The following is a 13658-nucleotide window of genomic DNA, read 5'->3' on the forward strand; positions in this document are numbered from 1 at the left end:
ACTTTAAGCAACTTACAACAGATTTATTTAGTAAAAATCAAAACTGTTTTAAAATCCTGTTCTAGAGTTTAATCTTAAACTCATATCAATTACAAGGCATCCATTATGATCTCAATTAATCAAAACTAAAACGTATCAATAAAAGGAAGCAAATAACAGAGCATCACGAATTTTGCAAACCAATTAATTCAACGAGGTAAATAAAATTCATTCATGCATAAAAGACTTGTTATATGTTTGTTTAATTCGTTTTAGTTTTTCTTTAATCCCTGGAGCCTACCTTGGCATGCACAGAACACGAATTAAAGGGAAAGAATAGAACAGAGACTTGCCTGTAGTTTCAGATTTTGAAACTGTAATCCACCGTCTCTTAGAGTTTCTGACAACGTCCTAAGCTGCCGTTCCACTCCTCCGGTGTTCTTAGTTTAACCCAGAAGCACCCCACTCCTTCCACCTTAAGCCTCCCTGTAAATTTCTCAAACTCCCTCTCTGTTTCTCTGCCCTCACACTCTCTGTATGACTCTGTTACGTGAATAGGGTTAACAAACCCTTGGCAGACGTATGTTTATATTTATAGGTTTTATATGAAACCCTAAATTAAATCCTAAACCAACTATATGTCGGCTTCAATCCTAGACACAATGTAAAACATAAAACCCTAATTACCAAAACAGTGAAAACACCTAAGCACATAATTAATTAACTTGAGAAATATATTTAAATTAATGAAACAAACCAAAACACAAATTAAGCAATTAATTAAAGAAAACACAATTTAATTGAATTAAAAATAAAGTAAATCAAATAAGCAAATAATTAATTAATTAAAACAAACAAATAATCAATTAATTTAATAAAAAAAAATAATAAATAATTAAATTAAATGCCAGGACTGTCCTTTTAAAATTAGGGGTATTACACATAAACAGGGGGTTGAGAACAGAGTATTGAAAGGTCTGCCAAGGGGAGAAGTCAGGAGGGCAACGAGGAAAGGCTAAAGGCAAGTTCTAACCTCATCTCTTTGCCTTTTACTCGTATTCTTTGCATGCGTAAGTAGTTCCAGGAAATCATTAAACAAAAATAATTGACTATGCATGTTTAGAACTCATTACATCAGTGTGTGTTGAAACTTGTTGTAAACTGTTTGTCTTGTGTTCAACTGTGTAATTGTTCTTTTAAATTACTGATAATCAATGCATAAAGGAGGTAGATGGGTTCTCTCTGGGTAGGACTAAACATAAATAAAAGTGGTAGAAGTTGTAACAGAGAGGGACGGAAATAGTGGAGTCAACCGAAGACGAAACAAGCAGACAGATGAGAGGAGGAAGAGAAGGTGGCTCCAAGGGATGATGGAGCCGGCTCTACATGGTTAGGAGCTGGCTCTACCATGTTTGGAGCCGGCTCTACCATGATTAGAGGCAGCTCCACTTTGTGGGAGTCTGTTCTCCTTGCGTTTGTTCAGTTTTTTTTTTAGTTTTGCGAGTTTTGGGCTGGTTTCTGACATGGTAGATGTGTGTAGGAGCTGTGAATGGGAATTGTGGTTAATGTCTGAGTTTAACTTAGGTCTTCAGAGGGCTTGTTAATACATATTCAACCAATTAATATTATTGTTTGGACGGTATACAATTTCTAAGAAAACTAGTAGACTATTTTGGAGACTTAGGATTTAAACTACACCACTTTAGGTGTAGCAGTTTTATTTAGGAATGGGGTTAAGCTATGATCATGGTTCTATAATGGACTATAAGCATGCAGGAGTATAGAATGAACTACATGTTTATAATGGATGAAAGATGTATACTTACATTAACTGTTTTATTCACTCCGGAACACCTGTGTAGTATTATAGGATAAGTATGTAAATTTGTAAAACAAATCTGTCATGCATACTTGGATTTAATTAAGGGTTATATACATGGTCTGTATTATCTATCGTGGAACTGCGTGGAGGAGTGTTGAATAGACTTGTTAAATAACAAAGTTTTAACATGTTTAATGTGAAGCAATTGATGTTTACAATTGAGTGATTTACTGTCGATTGTTGGATATTCTGTATAGTTGATAATTATTTTTATTACTCGCATTGTCAACTGTGGATGTTGGATTATTGTTGGATATACTATAGTTGATAATTACATTTATTACCTGTGTTGTCAACTGTAGATGTTGGATTACATCCACCGGTATGGGACGGTGGCATGCCTAGGTTTGGATTAGTTTCAAAATACTAAATCCTACCTACACGGAATAAGGGAATGGATATCAAAATAAATCCTACTTATAATTGAGTCAAATAAGCTACATAAGCTGAATGACTACTCGGATTACTCGTAAGTTATGTTAAGTCAAAGAAGTTGCACAAGCTGAATGACTAACTAGACTTTTTATGGTTAGGACGGACTTTAAGTATATATTATGGTACTGCGATCTGAGCATGAGTCTCAAAGTCGTCGGTTAGGGAGCGTATATGCAATAGGATGCGTAGCTGGATATGTGAGGTTGAGGTATACCTTATTAGGTCTAGGTATTCATGCTCACCTTTGGGTGCATTTTCGCATGTTGCCTTCTATTCAGGTTGAGACCCCCTCCGTAGTCCAGTGAGAGTCCTGTAGTGTGGATATAATTATGTATCGGATTATTAGCTATTGTTGAATTGCTTAGGATGTATATTCGTATCGAGTTTCTGCTTGGATTGTAGTAGGTTAGAACTTGTTCGTGGGCCTGACCCACTTCTATTTTTTCAGGTACTCGTCAGTTCCATACTTAGGCTTGATCGTGCTGAGCAGAGACTACTACTCACTCTTCCAACGACGTAGGACTCTCTCCATAGTTTATTTTTGGATGTTCCTTTTAGTTATCATTATTTTTAATTTGGATTATTATTAGGGATCCACTAGAGATGGATTCCCGAGTTGTTTAAACTAGTGGAGGTATTTAGATTATTGGGATTTAAGTATTTATTTTAAAGAACTTTATTTTAGTTTCTTCCAACATATAATATTTATTCTTAATTCATTTTGTCATCTGTGTTCACTTTTAAAATATTAATTGTTTGATATTCCCTCGGGTTTGGGCCTGGCCTGATCAACCCGTGTCTCGCATCCGAGGGGTATCACAGACCTCCAAAACTCCTTTTGGATCTTTTTCTTCAAAACCCTAAAAGCTGTCATGAGAGAGAGATATGAGAAAATCTATGGATGAGAGCTCCCCTTTTCTGTGGCCTTCTCTCCTTTTTTTTTAGTGGAGAACAAGTCCCAATCCCCTTTGGATTGGTTTTCTACCTTTTGGTAACAATTGGGCCATAAGGAAATAAAAAAATATGATTTTTGGTAATTCTCGAATGTATTTTCAACTTCCAGGACGTCCAGGCTCGAGCTTTTGGGTTCAGGCTCGAGCATCACCTGCCAGCTGATTGTTTAGACTTTGTAACGCGATTTTAACCCATTTAGAGTGCGAATCTCGAGATGGCTATTAGAGATAAAAATATTAGGCTTCAAGTCTTCTTTCCATAGCTACTAAGTTTGCTTAATTTGGAGTTCTGAGTCAAAAGTTATGGCTAAATACTAAAGTGAGTTCAGAGTTTTTAGCCATGCTCGAGCCTAAAGTGTTGGTGCTCAAGCTTTTTGATTCGTGCTCGAGCCTTAAAGCTCAGGCTCGAGCTCTGGGAGAAAAATTATTTTGAAACGTCTTTTTATTGATGGTGTTCAATCCTCTCTTCATGGTGATCGATCCCAAGGTGTTGGGCTCGAGCTTTGGGGCTATGGGCTCGAGCTATAGGTGTTAGTGTTCGATCCCTGAGGCTTGGCACGAGGTCCTGGGAGCTTGGATCCTTTAAATTCCGACGCCTTATGCTAGAGCTTAAGGATCATGGCTCGAGCACCCTATGGTCCGGCTCGAGCACCCATTTGGTCCAGCTCGAGCCTAAAGGTACAAGGCTCGAGCTTTGGATATTGAACTCCTCCAAACTTCACCATTAAAGCTCTCGGCTTGCTCTGAATGACCGACAACGACGTGGTAAACTTCATTATCATTCTTTTCATCATAAAAGTCCGATTTTAACTGATTCTTTGGGAAAACACCTGAAAACATGAAACAAACATAAATCAGTATAAAACAGGATAGATATATCACTTTAGGTCTTAACATATGCATATTTAGGAGCTCGAATATGCAATATTTAGCGCTCATTAGTGCACACTATATGTTGTAAGGGGAGCTCTCATCCCCCGTACTAAAGCCATACCCTAATTGTAACATATTACAATGTCCTTGTAAGCTTTCCTAAAATCATCAAGTTGTGCATCAAGGTATAATACATATACACAATATATTAGTCAACTACCATGCACAAACAAGTCAAGTAAAACACACAATATTCATCTTAGGTCTTCAAGCTACAATGACTTACGACATGTCAAATATATAATGTGTATATAAGTAAGTTATACTATAACTTCTACTCATGGAATACTATAATGTAATCATACAACAAGTTTCAAATTTATAAGTTAAGCATGAAAATAACTTCAATACCTAACTACTTCAATGGAAGCATATAATGGAATTTAATTAAATTAAATAACTAAATTCTCAAGATTACATAGTAACTCCAAATATTCTAAAACTAATACAAGTCAAAGGTCATAGCAAAAGCTAATTTAATAACACTTTACAAGTTATTTCTACCTAACTCACAACTAGGTAAATTAAACTTTATATAAGAAAATAATTAAATAAAGTTCTCCACACTCATTCAAATATTCTCATTTTCATATATGTTAATGAACATATTAAGGCCTAATTTGATATCACATTGTAAGTTCATTTCAAGCTAGGTATAACCATGTGGATTAAATTCCATACAAAGAAAATAATTAAATAAAAGTCTCAAAACTTATTTAATTATTCTCAAATTAATGTATATGATAAAACATGCCAAACTCATTAATAATATCAAGTTAAAAATCTAATTAAGTGAGTAGAACACTTAAAAATAAAATTAATTGACCTAATTAATTAATTTTCTCTAGATGTTAAAACAATTCTGAATATTCTCAAATTCACCTATGTTAAAGAACATACTAAGGCCTAATTTAATATCACATTACAAGTTGATTCCATGCTAGCTACACCCATGTGAATTAAATTTTCATACAAGTGAATGATTAAATAAAAGTTGCAATACTTATTCAAATCTTCCCAATTTAATATATGTTAATGAACATATCAAAGCTTAATTTAATAACATGCCACAATTTAATTCCAAGCTATATACAGCCATAAGAATTAAATCTTATACAAAGAAAATAATTAAATTAAATTATAGATTAATTACAAAGGCATGCATACATGTTATATAAGCTTATAAAAGAATCAATACAACAATTATATAAGCCTAAAACATCCCCTACCTTACTTTGAGAAGAAATCTCAAATCCCCACCGAAAAGAAATCGCTCCAAATCCGACGATACTTCTAGGTTATGTCAGTGACTACGAGGGAAGCAACTTTAACCCTTTAGGCACCATAAAAATCCAAACCTGAACTCAAAAATGGTCGGAATCAGCTTCTAATGAGGGGGAAAGGAGCGCTTCGCCAAGGCCTGCGATAAACACTAAGGTACTAAGGCATTTTACAAAAAGGAAGAAGGTTAATTTGGGAAAAGAAGGGTGGCAGCCATGAAAAAGCTTGAAGATCAGATTTGCAACAATGTAGAAGAAGGGGAAATGAAATGATTTTAATTTTATAACCCCCTATTTATAGTAAAACCCTAAAAGGGCCCCGAAAGAACCCCGCCGAGTCCGAAAAAGTGAAATTTGCGCAGACACGCTCAAACGGTAAAACACCGTGAATGAAAAAGAACCAAAATGAAAAGAAAAAAAAAATGAATAACGGAAGAAACAGCATTGAAAACTGAGTCCTGTGCAGAAAGATATGCCCCCAAACAAATTCGGCGGCAACTAGGGCCGAAAACCCTAAAACTGGGGAAAATGACCGTGAGGAAATTCTAAGAGTACACAACTAGCCATAAAGTGAAAATAAATCCCATACGAGGATCCAGGCTCAAAACGAGGCATTTTGCAATAACTTTCATTAATTACACAATAACCCCTATAAAAAGGGATAACTGCAAAACTGCCTAGAATGAAAATATCTTCCAAAAGATATTTTCTTAAAAACCCCTAATCAAAATATGTCCAAAATATATTTATGAAAATGCCCCAAGAAACATCAATGTTTCTGAAGAATCCTTTCTTCCACGCCCTTGCGAGAGAAAGTAACAACCGGCAAGCTTTTCTCCAAAAGTAAAGCTACGCGTTTTGAGGAAATCAACTGAAATGAAAACTCGTGAAGTTAAAACTCAACTCCGAACATGAAGAGTGAGGTTGTACCAACAAAGTGACAAACGGGAAAAAAAAGAAAAATGAATAGTGTCCAAAAAAAAATAAGAATGTGGAAATAACTCGGTCCTTAAAGGAAGTTATCAATCCAAAGGAAAGAGTCTTGGAAATCATTTTCAAGCACTCGAGACGACATTAAGTGATGAGTAACCGAACTCAGAAAGGAAAATTCCACAGAAAAAATGTATCCGTAAAATTTGAGGAAAAAAAAAAAGGAAGGAAAATGACTAAGTCATTACAGTTACTAATGCCATGTATTGTTGATTCTATTATTTTCCCCGTAATAGCATGATCCTCGATCTTACCTAGTTCTCCCTATTCTATCTGTGTTTACTCATAAGACTTTAAGAGCCATGCCTTAGGCATACTCTAATGAGCGGTGGTGTTCACCCTTTTACTTTAAACATTTTTCAGGAAATGAGTAGTTTGGGAAGACTTTTTGAGTTGAAGACTCGATCACTTTAAGTCATTGTGGAGTTAGATATATTTTTGATGTTTATAGAATTTAATGTATGTTTTAGGGATTTCAATTCCTATGTTGCACTTCATTTCCTTAGCAGTTGTAATGAAACGAGCTACTTATGTATCATGTATATATAAGTGACTTAAAGGCAATATAATGTAATGTATTAAGGCCATAACGCCACCACTATTTAAATGGGTGCGTTGCTTCCATCCTATTTTCATGCTTTATAACATGTTTATAGGGTGTTTAGGATGAGTTTTAGACTTAGTTTGTGGCCATGGTTCATACCAATGAGGTTCCCAAGATTTTAGGCACCTTAAACAGGCATTTTGGGGCATTCTGGTGCCCTTTGAGCACTCCAAGGATAACGGACGAGCTCTCCATAATTCCAGCAGTGCACTAGGGGCTAACCTTGAATGCTCGCAGCTCAATTCACGAGTGCTTGTAGCCCCTGACTCAGTCTCAGCACTATCGCTACGACTTTAAACAGTGATAACTCCTTCGTTTTAACTCCGAATTAGGTCATTCTTGTGTCTAAACTCACCACGTTGAAACGATATTTCCAATGGTGTAAGTATTATCCAAAGATTCTAAACTCAGAAAGAGTTATGTCTATTTTAGTGAAGACTGGTCATGTTTTCTATATGTTAGGAAGTGCCAGTTTGTTTCTAAACCATTCCTTTTGGGATTAGAACTCTATTAGAGGTTCCCTTATGTTTTCTATGACTTATGTAGACCTATTAGGTACTCCACTTAGGTCAGTTTTGCCATTTTTATTTCATTTAACCATTTTTGCCCTTATGACCTTTGGACTTCCGAGTTGAACTTTAAGTATAACAATGGGTCTTATTCATTCAAATGTCATCATAGCAAATCAGTATGGCACTAATGTGGGTTCTAAGGCCTCAAATAATTTAGAATGATGGTTTTGCCCCTAGTTGACCTCGGGTTTGGGTGAGGACCAGTGTGACGATTTGGACCCCCGAGTTCGGGTTGTTACACTGTTCGATTGTTGCACACTACAAGCTTACTCCTTAAATCCTTGAAAAAGGGTTATTGGTAGATCACGAACACTCCAAGAATGCTCTAACCCCTTTGTAGCTCGACCGATTCCTCATTTTCTTCAAATCTGAATTTAATAAAGATAAAATAAAAACCCTGATAGTCTGAACGGAATTAACTGAAGCTTCAATATACTTGAACTCCTATCAGATTGAGAACATCACCATAAGATCACTTTCGTGTAATAGTGTGTGCTCTCAAGTATATAAAAATATACAAAACAATCAAGGTTATTTTCTGTAGAAAAATATTCACAAAAAGCTGTAAATAGTCAAAATATTTTTCTCTTTTAAACCCTAATTATTAATGAGAGAAAGAGAGTTTATATAGACTTAGAGAATCCATACAATAGGTAAAAAGAGATTTCAAAATCGTGCAAGGATTACTCTACAAGTTTGGGTAAAAAAATGAAACTAAAAAGTTACCAAATTTTGAATTTTCGAACATTCAGGCAAATGTAACGGATTGGACTTGAAGTGTAACCGATTGGAGAAGCAACGGGTTGGACCTCAAATGCAACCGGTTCCAAAAGGCCAGAGGGCTGTTTTTGCTCAAAAAATACAACCGGTTCTAAAGTGAATCGTAACCGGTTGAACTTTACTGAATGTTATTTCCAACCTAAGCTCTCATACCCAACTTTAAAAATACTCATAAGTGTTCCTCACTCACTTACCTATTTTAAATGATGTTCTTATTGGATCGAAGTATGTTTACATGTTGCAACACTTGTAGTTCCGCTTCCAACATCAAGACTCAAAGTAAAACAAAAAAAATTAGAATTCGATCCGACACATTTTGACACCAAAATTTGTCAATTACAAAATTTATATATGATATGACTTAATTTCAATATCTACTATTCGGTGTTGGAAGGACAATATGTCTCTTTTCGGTCAGTTTAGCTAATTTTGAGCTTGCACTTGCAAATTTATTATATCACTTTTTACTGAAAACTTCCTGAGGGAGAAAAGCAAGAAGATCTTGACATGACTAAGGCCTTTGGCGTAGCAATTAACTGAAAAGAGTATACTTTAGTTATTGAGGTTTTTACTGCAAAGTTTGTTTTGTATCTTAATCACAAAAGCTTAGCTCTTTAATAAGTTCAATAAACCTCTAAAACAGTTGAACTTTACAAGAATCTTATCCATGCTTAATAAAGAGAGCTCGTACAACTCCTTACATTCCATTACTAACCGGAGATTTGCCAAACCTTTTGGATAAAAGAATATTATTTATTGAGTAATTTATGTTCTATATAAATATTAAATACAGAAATGATAAATGTCTTATTTCAATTGCATACTAAACAATACTAAATTAACTAAATGTCCTATCCTATAAAATATTCTATCAAATATCTGTCGAAGGAATTAAATATAAAAATTACATTCTCTTCCATAGTTTAAATTTTTAGAGTAAATGATTGTTTTTTTTAAAAAAAAATGGTAGAGTAGATGATTGTTAATAGGTATAAGATCTTATCGTCACCTTTGATAATTAAAATTAAAAACATATGTTGGACCAAAAAAACGCCATGCATGAGGAGACATGTAGAAGAATTTAAATGTTAAAGTGACACCCTCTCGCTTCATATATATTTTTATATATATAAAGATTACACAAATTACTATCATTGTGTTGGTGTAATTTTTATCTAATTAAATGCATTAAGAGTAAAATAATATATACTACACTAAAAAATAAAATTTGAGTTCATTAAACTTCTTAGGATGCATTTAGTTAGACATGAATTACATTAACATAATAATAGTAATTTGTATAATGTAATCTTATGGCAATCTCTCTCTCTCTTCTTTTTTTATTTTTTTTTATTTTTTTTATTTCAAGCTAATTTAACCAAAGGGCTTCTACCCAATGGTATAATTTCCCTATCCTCAAAGAGGAGGGAAGAGGGAGGGAAGAGGTTCGAATCAGCGCATTGGCAAAAAATGTGTGTGGGTTTGTTACACTAGGATATGGACACGAATATAAATTTATTTTGTTTTATATTACTGTGTTACATAAATATATGCACATTTTTTTTCCCATCAATTTGTATGAAAATATCTTGCTTAATATGAAAACTGGCTGAACACCATTGTAAATATATTCAATCGGAATATTATCAATCAAATATTAAGTTGCTATATTTCTTATTTTATTCCAGAACATCTGGATTGAAATTGCCCTTCTAGAATGAATATTTGGCTCTATTGTTGTGTGACATTGGACATAATATATATTCTATTCGTCCCAAAAATTTTGACCATCTCCTTATTTTTAGATGTTCCAAAATTCTTGAACCTCAATTTATAAAAGTAATTCACTCCTCAAAATATCCTCAACTTTTTTAAAAGGTACCCCCAACAAACACAACTTAAATGAGGAAAAATGCTTTAAAAAATCACCAAAGGAATTTCTTGATTTTATCACCACTGATGTGGCTAAAAAAAAAAAAATCATCTTGCAAATTGTGTTGCCTTGTTCATCTATATATATATATATATATATAAGATGAAGGGGTTACGTGCATTCAGAATGTAATCTAATTGGACGGATGGAAAATCAAAACAAATTCATAACAAACTCCAAATTACGCAAATGATTCATAACAAGTCTCTTTTGATTACAGGATGAGGTGTAGATGTAGATGAACCAGATACTCATTTTCGATCCGAAAACATTACATCTATATCTGTTTGTTCCAGAGACCATTTTCAACACAAACACTACTTTGTTATTCAATCTAAACTAGGGTTACGAAGATCTAGATGAAGCATCGAACAATAAAAATCATATATATACATGTGTGTATGTATATATACATAGAGAGAAATAGATTGGGTGAGATGGGAGAAAAACAAGTTAACAAATTAATATGAGGACTGTATTTGCGGTTTCGTGATACATGCCACGAAAAAATTTTATGACATGTAACACTGCTCTTAAATGAGTAGTTTTGTAATTTTAATGGGAACAATGTATTAAATGTTTGTCTCCTTTAAAATTTGGAATCAGGAAGAAGCTCGAGAATTTTGGGAGTAATTGTTTTTGTAACAGTCCTCACCCTACATAGACACAAGAAAGAATTGATCGATCAGCAAGTGAAGGGGCAAAGTCAAGCAAGAAAAAAAGATGTGATGGGTGCGCAACCCATCCTGATACTACTCCAAATTAAACACGCTTAACTTCAGAATTCTGATGAGTTTATGGCCACCATTACTTTTCACAAGTTGTATGAAAGAAGTGTTAAACCTTACATATAACACTTTTTCTTCCCCAAGTGATGTGGGATCGTAGTGTTCTATAACATGCAAGTGTGATAATTTGTCCAATATCTCACACCTGTCCACATTACCTCTGCCCACAAAAGTCATCATTGTTTTATTATCATACTCAATGGAACTCATAAACTGACATTTTTCCTTTGTAAAATTGTGGAGCTGATATATATTGCCGACATTTTCTTTGTAAAAGTTTACAAAGAAAATGTCGGCAATATATATCAGCTCCACAATTTTGCAAAGGAAAAATGTCAATTTTACAAAGAAAATGTTGGCAACGGCTATACCTGGCCATCTTTCTAAAAGTCATACATTGGACTGGACTAAGAGGAATTGATTACTAAATTTTATTTTAACTTTCTCCTATAAAAGTCATACATTGAACCGGACATTCAAGAAGAAAGAACAAAATGTCACATTGTTTGAAGATTTTAAAAATAAGTCGAAGGTTTAAGCCTTATGTATTTATGACAATTTTACAAAGAAAATGTTGGCAACGGCTATACCTGGCCATCTTTCTAAAAGTCATACATTGGACTGGACTAAGAGGAATTGATTACTAAATTTTATTTTAACTTTCTCCTATAAACGTCATACATTGAACCGGACATTCAAGAAGAAAGAACAAAATGTCACATTGTTTGAAGATTTTAAAAATAAGTCGAAGGTTTAAGCCTTATGTATTTATGACACATGGAACAAATTGAGAGCCTAGATGAAGTTCCTCTTTCTTATTCTTATGCAAGTCAGATATATAAATCATATTAAATTAAGCTCAAAAAGTCAGTGCTCGTGACAAAGAAAAAATATATATATATATTAAACTTACTTTTCCATCTTATCCACCGAATTGAAATGGCGTGTGTTGCTCGCAAATATCTGTAGGGCAATAACATTTACAAGTATTGGGTCAGGATTTTCAACATAGAGGGAGAAATATATCAACGAGCTATATAGTTTTTGAAAAGAGTTATGATTGAGTGGCTATGATATTATTTGTAATAGATTACTTCTATGATATATTATTTAGAGTGTGTCAAATAATATATATATATATATATATATATATATTTTCCTTCCATACCAAGAAGAATATATACAATGTATTCGGTGCACCGGGCACATCGTAACCGTCTATGTGGATTGTGGACGTGTGTATAACAGGAACGGTTACGATATGCCCGGTACACGATACACCGAACACATTGTATATTTTTTCCATACCCAAACATAAGAGGATGCAGCCGTAGTTTGTTCATGCTTGCCCCCACAAACTCATTTATGATTCACTTAAATAACTTATTTAAAAGTCAATAATTAATCGGCCAGTTTAAGAGAATTGACATTAACACTCTGAAATGTTTGAATTTCCTTTGAAAATAAGGCGGTAACACGACTAAAGACTTTTTTAAAGATATGTGGGAGCAATTGTCTCCCCTCAACTGCTTAATTTTCTACTATTCAAACGCACGATACATAGAATTTTTGGGACTGATTACTATTAAATTGTTTTTATTTCTTTATTTGATATAGAAATTACTCTCTTATTTTAGAACACATTCCGGCTATTAGTCATAGCGGACGGACACGACTGCTCAAAAAACAATATATATATATATATATATATATATATAATTTTTTTTTCTTTGAAAGAGCCACATTCAGTCAAGCGAAACAATGGTCATATCTATTTTCTGCAATCCACAATCAGGGCAGCTCGAGCCTTAAGCGACTTAGGCGGTCGCCTAAGGCCGCAGCCAATAGAAAGGTCCCAAATTTTTAAAATTTCCTTATATTAAGTTATACTATAATTATTTCTTAATACGGTAAAACTCCGACAAATATAAAATTTTTATACTAGGCCTCAAAAATTTATATCCTAAAATTTTATTTTATTTTATTTTTTATTTTTTTTGTCTATCCCACTCGTTTTGATTATGTATTAGGCCCTCAAATATTTATATCCTAAAATAACTTTTCTTTTTTTCTCTTTTCTCTCTCTCCCCATTCATTCCGATTTTATAGTAGGCCTCAAATATTTATATCCTAAAACAACTTCTTCTTTTTTCTTCTTTCGCTCTCCTCCTTCTTTCCATTGAACTCTAATTGATGCATAAATTTAATATTGGGCCCAAAGATTTATATCCTTGTATGACTTTTTTTTCCCTCCCTTTTTCTATTCTCTCATATATGTTTTACAATAAATCCTAACCAATATAGAATTTTAATATTGGTCCCAAAAAAATATTGTATGATTAAATAAGTTGTTTTCCCTCTTTCTTTGTCTCTCTCTCTTTCACGTTTTTTACACCAACACTAAAAACATTTTTGGATAAGTTACAGCAACACTAAAATATTAAATATCTATTTAACATTGTTGTTTGGGAAAATGACAAAAACTTTCCATATATATTTTTTTTATGTTTTATGTTTTTCTTTTTCAGC

The sequence above is a fragment of the Cornus florida genome, unplaced genomic scaffold (genome assembly GCF_030987335.1).
Source record: "Cornus florida cultivar Cherokee Brave unplaced genomic scaffold, ASM3098733v1 CherokeeBrave_3.0.0_Hap2_Chr06, whole genome shotgun sequence".
Classification (NCBI taxonomy): domain Eukaryota; kingdom Viridiplantae; phylum Streptophyta; class Magnoliopsida; order Cornales; family Cornaceae; genus Cornus; species Cornus florida.